Genomic DNA, 16928 nt, shown 5'->3' on the forward strand with positions numbered 1-16928 from the left:
AATTCCTACAGATCCTGCTGTTGTTAGACTCCATCTCTGGTGTGTGGGCACCAGAAACTTGGGTCAGCCTGTGGTTTATTCCCAGTGACACCTAAGTGCAGATGGCTTTTCCAGTTACATCTCTCCCACTGGAGATATCTCTCCCAGGGAGTGATCCCTGGCCTAATCCACACAAACCTCACTCTTTTCTAGTGGAAGCTGGACATGTCCAGGTGCGTAACACTCAGTACCTCTGGACAGTGACATCACTACTCGGAGACCATTGTTTCACTTTCTTTTAGAGGGCCCTGAGTAAGGTGGGGACAGCGTGCAAAGCTGTCCTAGAAGAGTGCAGAAGGACTGTGCAGACCAGAAGCAGCCAATCTGATCCAGGTTTTCTTGAAGAAAACCCAAGGACTACACCCAGCTTGGAAGGAGCAATCTGGTTTGGCGGGGAAGGGTGCCCACAAGAGAGCTAACCCTCGATGTGATTGATGTGAGGAGCTGGGTTATCTGACAGCATTGATGTATACCCCATGAAAGAACCTGAGCACTCTAGGAGGGACACCACACCCTTCAGACTTGTAGGATCTTGCCTCCAAAACTGCTTGGAAGCATCAGTCCTACAATAATTTCTGCTGGTACCTGCCATGCACAAATCCTACATTTTTCTGTACTAGGGCTGCAGGATGTAGCAATTGGCAAATTCCACTTCAAAAGAAAGAGCCCACAGGCCAGTGCTGGTCACACAAAGTCAATCTTCACCATATCCTCACCCCTCCAAGTCTCATGGGGTTCCCATTCTTCCAAAGTTGAGATGAACAGGCTTGGTTGGTGGGGCTGGCATGAGGACAAACAGAAATGCATGAACAGAAAGCAAAATTTCCAGCTACTGAGATGCTCCAAGACATCACTGCCTCTATAAGTGTCATTATCTTGATGTTAGCCCAGTTGCTTTCTAGAAATTACATTAAAAAGGAAAAAAAAATAAGAAGAAAAATAAGATAAAAGAAAGAAGACAAGAAAAGAACTGGCAGGTTTTATACAATTGCAAAAGATTAGAGGTTGACCATGTGCTCACCTCACACTTAAAATAGGTTTTATCATTTCAACAGGATGCCCAACTCTAAGTATAAATTGTATTTCCCAAGATTAAACAAAGTTTAATATTTATGCTCCATTTCCTCCTGCTCCGATTATAGCTTGTTCTTAAAAAAAAAAACAAACATGAGGAACAAGAGGTCCAAGAACTTTGCTCTGGCCCCATTTTCTATTCCTTCAGTGTTGAGGGAAGTTTGATGCCCGGAATATGATGATGTTTCACATGCTGGGATTTTGGCTTGTCTTGGTGCTGATGCTGGTGGTGAGCAGAAAAGGGAAGTAGTCTGTGTCAGGTGTGATTCCTGTCCCATATCAGTCTCATCATATGGTGCCTGCAGCTCTCAGGTACTGTGTCTTCAGCTGAACTCGAAGAAGAAGCAGCTGCTCTTGGCATCTCCCTAGTCCAGGCTTGGCTCAGTCCTCTGTGGTCCCAGCCAAAATCTTCCTCAGGTCCACCTCACCTTGGGCCATGAAGACATTGGTGTTGCAAGACGCAGACAGCTTCAGGAACAGCTGCACAAGAAACATACCTTAACTAGCTCCAAATCAGCTACCAGTGACCCAAATAGCTGTGAAATTCACCCCAAAAGCAGGGTAAAAGACAAATGTCTAGTTCTCCTGGGGCACTTCACCCTCCCCCAGCCAGATATGACCAGCTATGAAGCAGTCAGCTGCACCCATATTATGGATCAGTGATTGGAAGGATGAGCACAGTCCTGGGCATAGTCCTGGCTCACCTTGTCACTCTTGGGTGACAGGGTCCCCAGGCACTGCTTGATGCCCTGGCAGGCAATGACAAAACAAATTGAGCAAGAATGCAAAGTTCACAGTGCTCAAGACATTTGTGGAGTGCTTTGGAATGTTGTACATCACTTGGAGTGGCAGATATTGTGGAAACTCCTGGCGTAAGAAGGTACTACTCCAGGATAAAGATGACATGGCTTTGGTGATAAGGGTCTTCTGCAGACTGTGAGACCAAAGATAATACAAATTAGTTTTGATGGAAATATCTCCCCAGATGTGAGGGTTGCTGGGGCATGCAGCAGTGAGGCAGTAAGGGAAAAGGGAGAGGAAAAACACGTGGGCAAAACTTCCAGACAAGTAAACCCATATCACAGGAGTTTCAAAGTCCCATAATTTTTGGAGGGTTGAAATGGGGCAAATGGAATTTGTGTGAGGGGACAAAACTCCAGGGTCTCCAGGGCCCTCTTGTTTTATTTTCCATCCTCTGTGGACCTCTGACATACACCACTGCTTCCAACTATCTGAATTGCCAGGTGAATGTCTCAAGATGGCAATAAGGACAGAGAGCTTCTGCCTCGCTTGCACTTGCCTGCCAACTCGGATAGTTGGAAGCATCTTGCACCAACCCAGATTTCAGGTGTTTCTGTCCGCTACTGTATGTCCACCACTTTTTCTGCCCACTACTATCTCCAGGGATATCTTCTTGCCTGTGTTTGAACATCCCAACGCTTAATCAGCAGGTTTGGGAAACTGTGCTCCATGGGACAAATCTGGTTTATCTTGAATTGCACACTATTGAGACTGATGTGGTTTCTATTGCAAATATTTCTCATAACTCTACTCTACCACTGCAATAGCAGGACGATCTATAGATCAGGTGGTGCCAAACAAGCAGCAGAACAGTTTCCTGTTGTCTGTGCTAATGGGGTTAAAGATCATGTTTCACTCTAAACCTCCTGCTCCATTTAAAGTGTGAAATGTCATCCATTCTTCCTTCTCTTGGTTTCCTTTTGGGTGGGGGAATGAATGTCATTCATGTCTGGCATTTTCAGTCCCTGCTATTGATTCATACCTTATGAAAATCAGTTTAAACTATCAAACACCATTGAAATAATCAATTTTCCCTTTTTGTTGCCCCTCCTTTCCACCTCTTTATTTTGGCTATGTGATGTCTTACTGTAGGGAAGCTAGTAAAAGGATTACTGTCATTCTGTGTACAAGGCCTCGAAGCTGATGATGACACAGATCATGCAGAAAAGGATTTCATCACAGTTGGTTGAGAGTGTGATTTTGCTCCTTTTATTTTGTTTTTTTTTAGGCAAGCACTGAAAAGAAAAGAAATTTGCAGTCATAATCCTAGGGACAGAAGAAATTGCTTAGAAATGCTCTATTTTTGTCATGTTCCTTAAACCCTTTGATCCTCCCCATAACAAGCCCTTGTTCCATCACTATGTCATTTTTTTAAAAATAGCTTACAGGTGTGTTATTTCCAAAACGCCTCTGCTTCCTGCACAGTGTGTTAGCTTTTCTTGAATAATATAACTTCCACCCCCAATGACATAGTTTGGAAATTTTTTTTTTTCCATAAAGGAAAATGATTGAAATCCTGGCTTGAACCCTGAGCATGGTCCTTGCTGCGCAGACAGTCTGTCATGCCAGTCCCTGTGTGTACTGCTTTGGGTAGAACATACTGCAGGAGGAGAAAAATATCTGCACCATCTAACTGATGTCTTGGAGGGGCTACTGTCCATCTTGGTTTACCAGACAGGTGTCTGCTAGGCACATGAGCAGATAGAGGAAGGTGTCTCAGGGCTGAGTTCCAACAGTGCTGGTGAATTCTCCCCACAGTAAGCGACAGCCTGGCTGTCCTCCTCTGATGCAGGAAAGTGAGAGAGCCCTGCCCCTGTGAGAAACGTGAAAAATGCCAGTCACTTGTTTTCAAAATTTTAAAAGTTTAATAGTAATGAAATGGTTATAAAAATAGTAATACAATAGAGTAATAATAATTTGGACAATTTGGATTAGGACAATGCAAGACAATGAAAACAAAGAGTTATGGACAGTCCAGGTACCTTTTTCTGGGCAAAATAAGCCCGAAAAAGGACACCCGTTAACAGAGGATTAACCCTTAAAAACAATAGCCTGTTACATATTCATACACCTCATACTTGATGCATAAATTCCATTCAAACACAGGATTCTGTCTGGTCAGTGTCAGCTTCTTCCTCTTAATCCTAACGGCGTCTTCAGGGCTGAGGAGGTGGGAAGAAGTTCGTTTCTTCTGATAATGGAGCAATAAATTCTCTTTCTCTGAAACATTTGGGTGTCCTGTGGCTGCTATCTCAGTGCAAATCCTTTCTTTAAAAAAAGTATCCTACGCAGCATAGTTTCTATTTTAACCTTATGTCATAACCTAAAACTGTATTTAACATACTACTTAAGAAAATTAATACAGCATAACTGTCTTAACAGAGCACATATAATATTCATTTTAATATTTGCAAAAAGCCAATCATAAAATACACATCTTTCACAGAAACAACCACTCACTTCTCAAAGCTTTAAAAGGTTTATTAAAACCTTAATAAAAACTACATCAAAAGGACTAAATAAGGAGAAACAGGCTTTGGAGCCTCCCTCATGTCTGCCTATCATGTGGTGCATCTTCAAGATGGATGCTTCACCTTTTATACCCTGCGGGGGGATGAAGGCGTGCATCAGCCAACCCTGGCCCCTCCCAAAATCTGTCAGTCAACTCCTCTTTGCCATGTATTGGTGGAGACTGCTTTCTTGCAACTTGACTGGAGATCAGGTGTTGTCATACCACACCCCCCAGCACAACCTTTTGTACACCTTTTCTTTCTGCCTGTCCTGGATAACCGAGGCTGTCTGATGGCAGCAATACAGAGGCAACCAAAGTCTGATGGCTCTGAAGATGGACAGGCTGCTGGCCCAATTAGAGAGGTTGGTAATGCCTCTGTGATGACAGATTTAAGAAGAAAATCACAACAAAGTGGGGCATGCACAGTGTTTTTCTAGCCAGAGGAGTAGGTGAGAACATGTGAGGGAAACACTTCCCATTATCCATCTATAACACTCGCAACCCTGTCTCCTTTTTTACCTGCTTTTTACCTGCCCCCATTCTCACAGTATCTCCTCCCCCTCCACCCCTAGAGAAACTCCCAAAAAAAACAAAGGAGTTCCCCCTCCCCGCCATCACTGCTTATTGGCAACTCCATGGGAACAAAATTCCACAGATAATAGGGAAAAAACAGAAAAACCCACCCCCCAACAACTACCTAGAACAGAGGCTAGACAAGATTAGGAGAATGAAAAGTAGGTATTTATTAAAGGCACACCTCTGGGTGTAAAAAGGTACACCTTTGGTAGTGGAAAGCCTCCAAGAGAGGCTACACCCAAGATGGACAGCGGTCACAAGTTTTTCAGACAGATATAAGTTTGGTCCATTTACATATCAGGGGTTAATCCCCCAATTACAACTTCAGGTAAAGAAGTCATATTCCCTGAGTTTGCTTCCCTCCCTAACTCAATGTTGTTTATACTTTTTGGGGCCTGAGGCTGTAGGCTGTCCTTGAATTTCAGGCCTAGAGGGGTGGTTTTGTCTGACCAAAATGTGAAGACGGTTAACTTATGCACTAATGCAGTACAGGATTTGAAAAATATAAAGGCCAAAATCCTAACAACCCTTTTGGACCAAAGAATGAAGCTGGGAATGCACTGGGAGGCATAGGGGAATGCTGGAGTTAGTTCAATAGACTGAGAAAGCAGACATAGGGCAACAAACTGAAGGAAACAATCCTGCACATCTATTTGATTTTTCCAAACATTGAAACCTAATTTGCTGCTGAATATCTTGATTTCAGCGGTGGGATGCACTCAGCAAAAACTTCAGAGCCAGGGTACAGTCAACTTTTCCACTAGGAAGTTTAGTGCACTGGAATGGTGAAATATGGACAACACAGAAGCATAGATTATTTTCAAATTATGCTCAAATATGTATCACCAGCTCCCTGACAGGTAAAAGTGATGGCAGCAAGTTTGAAGAGCTGAGTAAACTCCTGGTCTCCTTTTTCTCATAGAAAATCGTAACCCCAGAATGATGTCATAGGTGAAAAAGATGTGATATCTCTGATCAAATACAGACATGTACAAGGTTAGTATCTATCAAAGGACACTGGTTCTGATAACCTCCACAGCTTATGGAGGGAAATAGAAGCTCTTCTTGCTTGTGATTCACCTCATTCTCCAGCAGATTAATCACCCACAAGGAGCTCCAACTTTCTCCTGTGAGCAAGGGAGTGGTGAATGACTAACACAGATATAGATTGAAAATTAAGGGAAATTAGTCCCTCTTGTAGTCAGGAAACAGAGAATCTGGGAAATTTTTTGCTGGATGTGGGTGTACCTCTTGCTGGTGTAAATCCCAGCTTTTCAGCCCAGGTTGGATATATCAATTCCTTAAGATAATTTCCAGGTTTCCTTGAGAGAAGCCAGTTGATGATGGTATCTCTGGATGTGTTACAAATGTTATAAGTGACTCTGCCATTCTGTTGTTGCTTTGAGGGTCTGACATCCATCATCCCACTGAACAGGATTCCTCCATGAAGAGCCTCAGTACCCCTATAAAGCATGTCCTCATATAAAAATGTAAAGATCTTTGTTAAGAAAGTGGGATGCAGCTTATGGGGTTAGATTGTACACCCCTTTTCCTCCTCAGATCAAAGGCACTGTGTTTCAGACAGTGATCCTTACAGATCTCATAGCCCATCCGGAAGGTCTGTCCATGCCATATTATAAGCATCTCCTGGATGAAGGAGTGTGCTTCTTTGGATTTGCTCTCTGGCATCAAGATTACTGTATTCTTATTCTCTCCCTATCATGAGTGAAAAGAAGCTCTTCTTTTCTCACTGGACATTTTCAAAAGGTCCCTCTTGCTGATAGCACACTTCACAACTTATTGGATGGAATCAGCTGTTCCCAGGACTCAGGACTATGAGCATGGACAAACCTATCCATGCTAGGTTTGGATGTCAGTCATTTCAGCTCCCAGGCAAGACATTCTTGCTAAGGGACCAGTCCTTTTACCACACATGAGTGAATATCCACTTATGCCCAATGAAAAGTGAGTAGATGTACAGCTCCTACTGACCTCTCCCTTTCTCCACACACACACACACATGCCAACATCCATGCCAGAGGTGAAAGAGGTTTTAGCCACAGCACTGAGGAAGTTTCTCATCTTTCACTTGTGACATTTCTTGGGTTTAACCCATGATGAACTACTCTTAGCTCAGACCATTTCATCCTTGAAAAATGCAGAGACTTTCTAAACAAGTAAACAAAACAAAAAATAGCCATCAAACTGTGCCCTGTGAGGTTGTTGTAAGGGTTGAGATTCAGGATAAAGACTTTTTAGAAGGGCCTGTTGCACTAGAACAAAGGGTAATAGTTTTAAGTTAAAAGATGGATGATTTTGTTTAGATGTTAAGAAAACATTTTTGATGAAGGTGGTGAAACACTGGCACAGGTTGCCCAGAGAAGCTGTGGTTGTCACATCCCTGGAAGTGTTCAAGGCCAGGCTGGACAGGGCTCTGAGAAGCCTGGTCTAGTTGAAGATGTCCCTGCTTATTTCAGGGGGAGTGAACTAGATGGCTTTGGTGCCTCTCAAACCAAACTATTCTATGATTCTATAATAAGAAAATCATTGGAGATGATTAAAGAAAACAGTGGTGATATTTTCTGGCCACTGAATGATTTGCTCATTGGCATTTGCAGGGAACACACAGGACAACTGATTTTCATATTCTTTGCCTGCCCTCTTGTGGTGAATGGGTGCTGATTAAGTGTATGCATGCATATCTATTTCTACATACACATATGAATGTATATGTACATATATATGTGTGCAGTGACATATACAGCAGAAAACACTTTAGTCATATTTGTACCTTGTGTTTGATGTTACAGAAGTGAGCAGTAGTTAATTGTTCATTTGGTGGTAACTGGTCTTTTTAATGCTGAAGATTCTCTTGTGATTGGTTAAAATTTAGTTCAGATTAAATATTTCAGCATGAACATAATAGGACTAGAATGGAATTTTTTTTCCAGCTTGGAGACACTAGGGAAGCCTCCATGTGTTCCTTTCTTCTCTATAAACTCTGCTGAAACTGGGTGAGCTGTACAAAATCAAGAGCAAAATGTTTTTCTAGGACCAGTTCGTATGGCAAATACAGGGCAGCATAAAAACAACTGCTGCAGAATGGATGTGCCTTTTCCTACACAATGCCAGTATGGGATAGCAGAGGGGCACAGAAGGGGAAAGTTTGGAGAAGATATATTCTTTCACCTTTGGTGCAGTTTATTTTCAAGTAATTTTAAACTCATTTCCCATTGTAGTTGCAGAGAGCAGCCATGTGGGTTGTCACACCTTCTAGAAATGTGTCCAGCACTGAGTGTGAGGTACTGAGGGTAAACGTGTTCAACACTGCATCTCCTGTGACTGACACAAATATCAGAGGTATTGCCTAAACATGGTGTTCAGCCTTTTCTCTTCAGATGACCTATTACAGTGATTACAGTTCATATTGATGGGCCTTGTCTATGTCCAGAGGAAAGTGAACAAGAGTAACTTCTCAACAACACCTTGATTTGCCACTCAGTGCATTTATTATCATTCTGACTACATATTTACTTGAGATTTTGTTTTGAAGCCATGTACAGGGAGCAGCACACTGTGTCTCTGGACTTCCATAGCCTTAGGCAACATGGAGATTATGTCCAAAGTCCCAAGCTCCCCAGGGACATAGTCACAACACGAAGCCTGCCAGAGTTGGAGAAGTGTTTGGACAACTCTCTCAGGCATATGGTGGAGCTCTTGGGATGGTCCTGTGCAGGGCTATGAGAAGGACTTGATGATCCATGTGGGTCTCTTCCAACTCAGGATATTCTATGATTCTAATCTATGATTCCGTATTGCCCCAACCCACCATTTATTGCACATTGTCCAGTGCCTGGGGCAGTACTTTTTTGCCTTTTCTGTGGTGACTGTGGTGGTGTTCACAGGGGTCCCAGGACGAGGGAAGAGACGAGAATCTTGACTCCATGTTTCAGAAAGCTGATTTATTATTTTATTATATATATTATATTAAAAGAAAATTATATATTAAAGCTATACTAAAAGAATAGAAGAAAGGATTTCATCAGAAGGCTAGCAAGGAATAGAAAGGAATGGAATAATAATAAAATCTTGTGACTGACCAGAGAGTCTGAGACAGCTGGACTGTGATTGGCCATTAATTAAAAACAACCACATGAGACCAAAGATGCACCTGTTGCATTCCACAGCAGCAGATAATTATTGTTTACATTTCATTTCTGAGGTGTCTCAGCTTCTCAGGAGAAAAAATCCTAACAAAAGGATTTTTCATAAAACTGTCCATAAAATATGGGCAGTTGGTCCCTGCAGCCCAACAAGCACCACCGTAAACAACCTTGGGGCACATCTGGGGCCAAACATCTGGATATTTGGCACATCTGGATATTCCAAACATGGAGTTTGGGTGTTTGGAAGGGGAAGGCAGTTTATTAGCTGGCCAGGGAAAGGTACCAAGCAGATGCCATTTAATCACAAATGCATCTCCAGTGCTTTCTGAGGAGCATCCATTTGTGCCTTTCCTTTTCTGAGTCCACCGAAGCAACATGCAAGGCTTGTTCCTCTCATTGCTTAGGGCCTCCTGTTGTTCCAGATATGGGGAATGATCTGCTAGAGACCTCTCAGGATGTGAAACCTCCTGTCTCATTACAGCTGGAGGATTTTCTGTCTGGAGAGATTCTTCACTCATTTTCTTTCCACCTGCTCATTCTCTGCTGGCTGGGCACATGTGGACAACAGTGCCTGGGTGGGCAACCAAGGCAGGTTCATCCTAACTAAATGAAAACCTTTTTGTCTTCTAACCTCACCTGGTCAGGACATTATTCTCATGTTTCCTGTTCCTCTCCACACCCACAGACACCAGTGTGCACAGTCTGCAGTCTTCATAATATCAGCCACAAGGACAAAGCTACAGGAGTAAAGAGGAGAAGGTTTTCAGGTTGATCCCTCCCTCCCTTGTGTGAGAAATGGAGTTCCTGGGGTCAGCCTACAAACAGGACCTGAGGCATGAACCCACCATGAGTAGGGGATCATATTTCCCTCTTGTCCTGGCTGTGTTGCAGTCAATCAGAGCATCTTCAATGACATCTGTCCATGAATAAACTCTGGCACCTTATTTGGATAATAACCTGCAGTTATTCCCCCCAGCTTTCTGCATGGTGTTCAGGCAGCCAGGGTTACAGATTTCATCAGGCAGACAGTCACCTCCATGGGAGGTGAGCCCACATAAGTAGGTTTAAACAAAAGCTTTATTTCCATGCTGTGCTCTTGGGACATGGTGCCAAGATTTCACAGAGAGCTCAAAACAAGGATTGGCAAGGAGTGCTGTGCTCCTCTGATGCTTCTTTTTGCAAACAGCCACAAGTCACAAAATGCATGCTCAGAGCTATGCCTGAACTTCCTTTAGAATCAGAACTCTTTACATCAACAGTTTGCAGGTTTGTTCTTTAAAGCAATAATGTACCAAAGCAGAGCTCACATGCAAGGGAGCATAGCTCTGTGGAGAAGGACCTCGAGGTCCTGGTGGACAACATGATGTTCTGAGCCAGCAGTGCCCTGGGGGCCAAGGGGGCCAGTGGGTGCATTGGCATGCATAGGTCATAGGTTGGACTTGATGATCTCAAAGGTCTTTTCCAACCTAGTTCAATCTGTGATTCTGGGACTGTGCAATGGAGATGACAGATATGAAAGCTGATGTTGGTTCCTTCCCCCCAGGTGCTTCCAAGCCTGGGTGCACTGGCCAATGGGGCAATCCCTGTGGGCTTTAGGAAGAGAAAGCATTGACAGCAGGTCAAGGGAGCTCATCTTGCCCCTCTGCTCAGCCCTGGTGAGGAACCTCTGGAGTGCTGTGTCCAGTTCTGGGCTCCTCTGGATAACAGACACATAGAGGTCCTAGAGCAGGTGCAGCAGAGGCTGCCGAGATGATGAGGGGACCAGAGCATCTCTTATGGGGAAAGCCTGAGGGAGCTGGGGCTGTTCAACCTCAAAAGGAGATGACTGGCAGGGGACCTCATCAGTGTCTGTCAGTGCCTGCAGGGAGGGGTCAGAGCAGGGACCAGGCTCTGCTTAGTGGTGCCCAGCAATGGGACAAGAGGCCACAGGCAGAAATGGATGCACAGGAAGTTCCACCTGAACATGAAGAACTTCTTTCCTGTGCAGTGACTGGGCACTGGAACAGATCATCCAGAAAGGGTGTGAAGTCTCCCTCACTTGAGATATTCCACAATTGTCGGGACACAACCCTATGCCACGTGTTCTGAGATGACCCTGTTTGAGGAGAAAGGCTGGGCCAGATGACCCCCTGTGGTGCCTTCTAACCTAGCCCATTCTGTGATTCTGTGTACAAGCAAATTCTGCAGCTGGGACAGGGCTGTGTTCATGGGCTGGGGAAGGAGAGGCTGGAGAGCAGCTGTAGAAAGGGACCTGGGGCTCCTGGTCCGTGGCCAGCTGAACGCGAGTCAGCAGTGCCCTGGCAGCCAGGAGGGACAGCCATGTCCTGGGGGCATCAGGCACAGCATTGCCAGCCAGGCAGGAGGGGACATTGTCCTGCTCTGCTCTGCACTGGGGCAGCCTCACCTCGAGTGCTGGGGCAGGTTTGGGCACCATGAAATAGAGAAGACATTGTCAGGAGAGAGAATCTGAAGGAGAGCAACAAGGATGGTGAAGGGCCTTAAGGCTCCATATGAGGATGAGGAGCGGCCAAGGTTCTCTTGGTCTGTTCAGCCTGAAGGAGACTGAGGAGAAACCTCATTGCAATCTTCAACATCATCATGAAGGGGAGTGGAGGGACAGGTATCAATCTCCTCCCTCTTGTAACCAGGACTCAAGGGAATAGCCTGAAGCTGAGTCACAGGAGGTTTAGTTTGGGTATCAGGAAAAAGTTTTTTCATTCAGGGTGGTCAGGCACTGAACAGGGAATGATCATGGCCCCAAGACTGCCAGAGCTCACGGACTGTTTGGAAAACACTCTCAGGCACATGGTGGGATTTTTGGGGTGCCCTGTGCAGGGCTGGGAATTGGACTTGAGTAGGTCCCTTCCAACTGAGGATATTCTGTGATTCTATGATTTACAGCACCAGACTCACAGTTCATGGCTTAAGTCATCTGGTACTGCAGCAGAAGAAATCTTCAATAAGCCATGGTTATTAAAGATGTTAATCTCAGTACATCTGCAATCAGATGCATCAGATTATTATTCTGCAATGCTCAGACATTGCTCCTGGTGAGTGAAGGCCTCAAGGCTGGAGCTTCAGCCCTGCAGAGTCAGTTTGCTGCCTTCTCTTCCTGCCCACAGTTTTCTGACTAGAGTGGAGAAAATTTAGTTGGTTTCCTGAAGCATTTCAATATTTTGAAATGTTATTTCAGTTCAAGCTTTTGAACAAAAAGAAAAACAAATAAAGGAGGAAATCAGATGTGGAGGTTGGATCTAAGCAAACTCTCTCCAGGGTTGCTTTGGAATCAGTGACTGTGATAGCCCAGAGGGCAGGCAGCTGAGGTGTCTGGCAAACAAACTTTGAAGACCAGACCATTTTCCACTTGAAAACTGCAGAACATCTGCAGAAAAAAAAAAAACTTTAATCCTTAATAAATATTGAAGACCAACTGGAATTTCAAGCATCGTATTGTGGCCTTCATTTGGCCATCAGGCCTATGTGTATATATCAGAATTAGTCCTTGGCTCTGTATCTTTTTTGACTGAATGAACTCAGGGAAGCTCCTGCTTCTCCCCACAGACCATTCAGGGTACCTGCCATGACCAGCTCACATCAGTTCACACGTCCAGTCTGGCCACCTTAAGCACTCTTGCCAGCACCCTGCAGCCCCTCACTTTCATGGGACCTACCTAATCACTGGACTGAGCCCAATCTCCCAACTTCTCTCTGGGACTGACTCGGAAACAAGAGGTCTAAGGATGAGGAGAGGAAGTCTGCCTGGCTGATGCTGTGGGCTGCAGTGGGGAATGATACCCTATTTTGGCTCCACTAAGGGAGTAACCACAGATTTTCACTTCCTTAGCCTTGAGAAATTACCCCTTCCAAATTACCCCTTCCATGAAGCCATCTGAAATCCTGTGTGCATGGAACTGGCTCCTGAAGGTAACTGTCCACAGTTTCAGCACTGTGATTTAACCCAGCCCCCAGTTTCAGAACAGCCCTCATCAAACTCCTGCAAGATGCCCCAAAACTTGGCCTCCAGTTGATCATTCTCTTCAGGAGCCAATGGAGATTTGGTCCTTGGAGGGAATGTTGAGGGCCTGGGGCTGGGGACATGGCAGAAGCCCAAATAGCCAGAGTTCATACACCAGTCATAGCAATGCAGTGATTGCTGTACATGCACACCTCTAGGATCTCTTTTCTGTCTGGGTTTTAGCAATAGTTCTGTTTTCAGGGACTCTGGATTTTCATCTGACAGGGACACCCAGACATGCCATAAGCCAAAAACCTGCTGAGATCATCTTCTGTGGCACAAATGGTCTCAAACACAAAAGCATCCAGTGAACAGTTATTCAATATCACCCTGAAGATGGGTTGATAAACTCTCTTTTTCTGGCTGGGCTTGTTCCTCCTCCTGTTCTCTCCAGCATGTTCACAATCTCTCCCAGACACCCCACACTGAATACATGGTATACATCTACATTCTCCTTTATCCTACCTCTCCTGTTGTGACCTGTTTTCTCACCTTCCCGTTCATTATCTGCATTTTTATGAAGATTAAAGCTAAAAGAAGAAATTACCAAACTCCTCTGCATTCTCTGCATCCTCCTCTGTCTGTTCTTTCCTGCTGAGCAGTGAATGAAGATCTTCATCTACCTCCCTTCAATCTGCCTGTGGTTCCCCTACACACGGCAGCCTTTCCTTTTCCATCAACATCATGTTATCCCTCCTGGTTCAGCCTCCTCATATTCTCTTCTCTCTGGTGCTCAGGTGGTCAAGGATTTGTGCAGCCCCTCCACTCCACTCCTGGCAGGCCCCATGTTTTCCTGTCCTGCCAATACTTTCCATTGTCCTGTTTTCAGCTGGGATAGAGTTAATTTTCTTCCCAGTACCTGGCAACGTGATGGGGTTTGGATTTAGTACGAGAATGAGGTTGAGAACACACTGACATTTTTGCTCAGTAGTGCTTACTCTAAATCAAGGACTTCTCCTTGTCCCATGCTGTGCCAGTGAGGAGCTACACAAGGGAGGGAGCATGGCTGGGACAGCTGACCCAAACTGGCCAGAGTGATATTCCACATGCCATGGGTTGATGCTGGCCAGATGCCCGGAACTCAAAAAAAGCCACTCACTCACTTCCCTGCTGCAGCTGAACAGTGGAGAGAAAATTTAATGAAGGGTCTGTAAATTGAAATGAGGACTCGGAGAGATCACTCACCAAATACCATCAAGGGCAAAACAGGCTCAACTTTGAAATATAAGATGAATTTATTGCTAACAAAATCAGAGCAGGATAATAAGAAATAAAACAAGTCCTTTAAAACACACGTTTTGATGCACACACTGGTGGCTTCTTTGGATGCACCTGGAGTCACAGTGCAAAATTCAGGAATTTAGGTTGCCCAGAGAGGTAGTAGATATCCCATCCCTGGAAATATTCAAGGTCATTTGCACAAAATTTGGAGCACTTTGGTCTAGTGGAAGGTGTCCCTGTCTATTGAAAGTGTTCCTGCTCATGGCAGGGGGCTTGGAATGAGATGAGCTTTAAAAGCCCTTCCCAACCCTAACCATGCTGTGATTCTCTGATTTACATTAGATATTGGGAAGAAATTCTCCCCTGTGAGGGTTGCCCAAAGAAGCTGTGGCTGCCCCATCCCGGGAAGAGTCGATGTGCCAGGGGGTGGCAGTGTTAGAGCACAGAAGGAAGAGACTCCTCCACGCCAGTCGGGAGCGTGTGAAGTCCCAGAGCTGGAATACCTGAAGACGTGAACATCCTGTATCCTGCAGCCCAGCAGCTCACCAGAGAGTCCTGGGCCTCCAAATTGGTTTTATTTCTATGCATATCTCTGGGCAAAGTGAGAAAATTAAAAATAATTACTTTAACTGAAATTTTTTTGCTAAGCAAAATAAAAAACGAAACCCCAGCCAGCTCTGGGCTCCCACTGCTCACGGATTTGTATGAGCTGGGATCACCCACATCTGCACCTTGAGAGGGTCCTGTGGCTTTTCACCAGCCTCAGTTTCCTCATTTGTCCAGTCTGGGCTGTTCAGATGAGTTGCCCCTTGAATGAACCAACTGACACCCCCCTCTCACCCCACTCCCCAAAAAACTCACATCTCTACCTGTAAATTTGGGGCTGCTCACCTGAACAGCACCCTGGAGGCTGTGTGGCATGAGCTGCACGAGACTGACTGTGCTTTTGGGAATCACACCAAGTTCTTCACCCCTCTGTAACAGGATAGCACATGCTTGGTGCACAGGAAAAACACAAAGACAATGGGGAAGGAGGGTGTCATTGTCCCCCTGACCCTGTACCTCTCTCAGTTCTTGTTCTTGCAATTTGTATAAAATTCACATGCTGCAGGGAAATGCATTTTTATGGCATCCAAATAGAGATTAGATACAGCCATGTCACTCACCATATTCACAGCATATCCATTTATTAATCTGCTCTTATTCCACTATTTTATTAAGAGCTGATTGTGCATGCTTAGTAAAACTGAAGAGTGGGGAGCTTGTGGACCTGAAGAGTGACACCAATTGCTTTATCTCCATAAAAAGAAATTAGTATTTTCCTACCCAAAACTTTTGAAATTCCAAGTCAATGGTAGGGTAAGTAAATTTTTAAACTGGGGCAAGCTGGGATCATTATTCCTGAGGCATTTGTTTGGTCCTGTATGGGATCATGCCCAGCTCTAGTAGGGAGCAGGGTGAAGGGGAAGAAGATAAGGTGAATGCAGAGCTGACATTTGAACTCCCCAAATGTTCAAATTGGGGAATTTGAACCCCCCACCCCCTTCCCCCAAGGTAGAAGAAGGGGATGCTCTATAAAACCAGTAAAGGAATCTACTGAAGGAGAGAACGGGGCTCTGAGCAACGTGGTATAGTGGAAGATGTCCCTGCTTATGGCAGCAGGTTAGACTAGATGACATTTAACAGCCCCTTCTAACCCAGACCACTCTGTGATTCTATGTTTTTGTGGTTTTGTGATTCCATGAATAGTTTAAAAAAGACATGCAGACATGTTTTTTAATTTTAAGAAAAAACTAAATAAAGAGAGTAAAAGTTAATTCAGAAAGCCTCAATGTAAGAATTTTTTAACATAAATGAATGCTTCACTGAATCTTTTCTCTTTAACTCCAGGATGTGAAAATGAAAGTATTTCCCAGCAAGTCCTAATTAGGAAAATGAAAACTCTTGATGTACCCTGGGACATCCACAGAACACAGTGGTGTTCATGAGTTTACTTACAGCTGGACAAAAAAATGGTTCTAGGATGATGCCCCACATCCGCAAAGCAGCCTGAAGTGTAACCTTCCTCTACAGCCTAGGTCCCCTGGAGATCCTTCACAGGGCAGAGCTGGAAAATAAAGTAGAGTTGAAAGGATTTAATCTCATTAGAAGTCCCACTGCATGCTCTCTAGGACCCAGGCCATCTGATGCTCAGGCTGCCTGAGGCTCCAGCATGCTCCAGCCCTAGCTGTGCAAGCCTTGTTTGTGTTTGTCCCTGGATATTAATTATTATGAAAAGCATTCCTAAAACTCCAAAGAGCTCCTAGTCACTGAGAGACCAATTTGCACTGTTTTTACTGTTATTGCCCCCCAAGTGTAAGAATTAGTATTTCAAACCAACCGCGTTTGGAAATACAACTTCTCCCAAATGTTTACAGGAAAGATTTTTAATATGAGTGTCCAGGGACTCCACCATGAGGAACACCATCTCTGCTTGTAGGCAATCAGAAATTCAAGTGGGAAATTGCTCTGACAATCATAGGAT

This window comes from Geospiza fortis, unplaced genomic scaffold, assembly GCF_000277835.1.
Source record: "Geospiza fortis unplaced genomic scaffold, GeoFor_1.0 scaffold283, whole genome shotgun sequence".
Classification (NCBI taxonomy): domain Eukaryota; kingdom Metazoa; phylum Chordata; class Aves; order Passeriformes; family Thraupidae; genus Geospiza; species Geospiza fortis.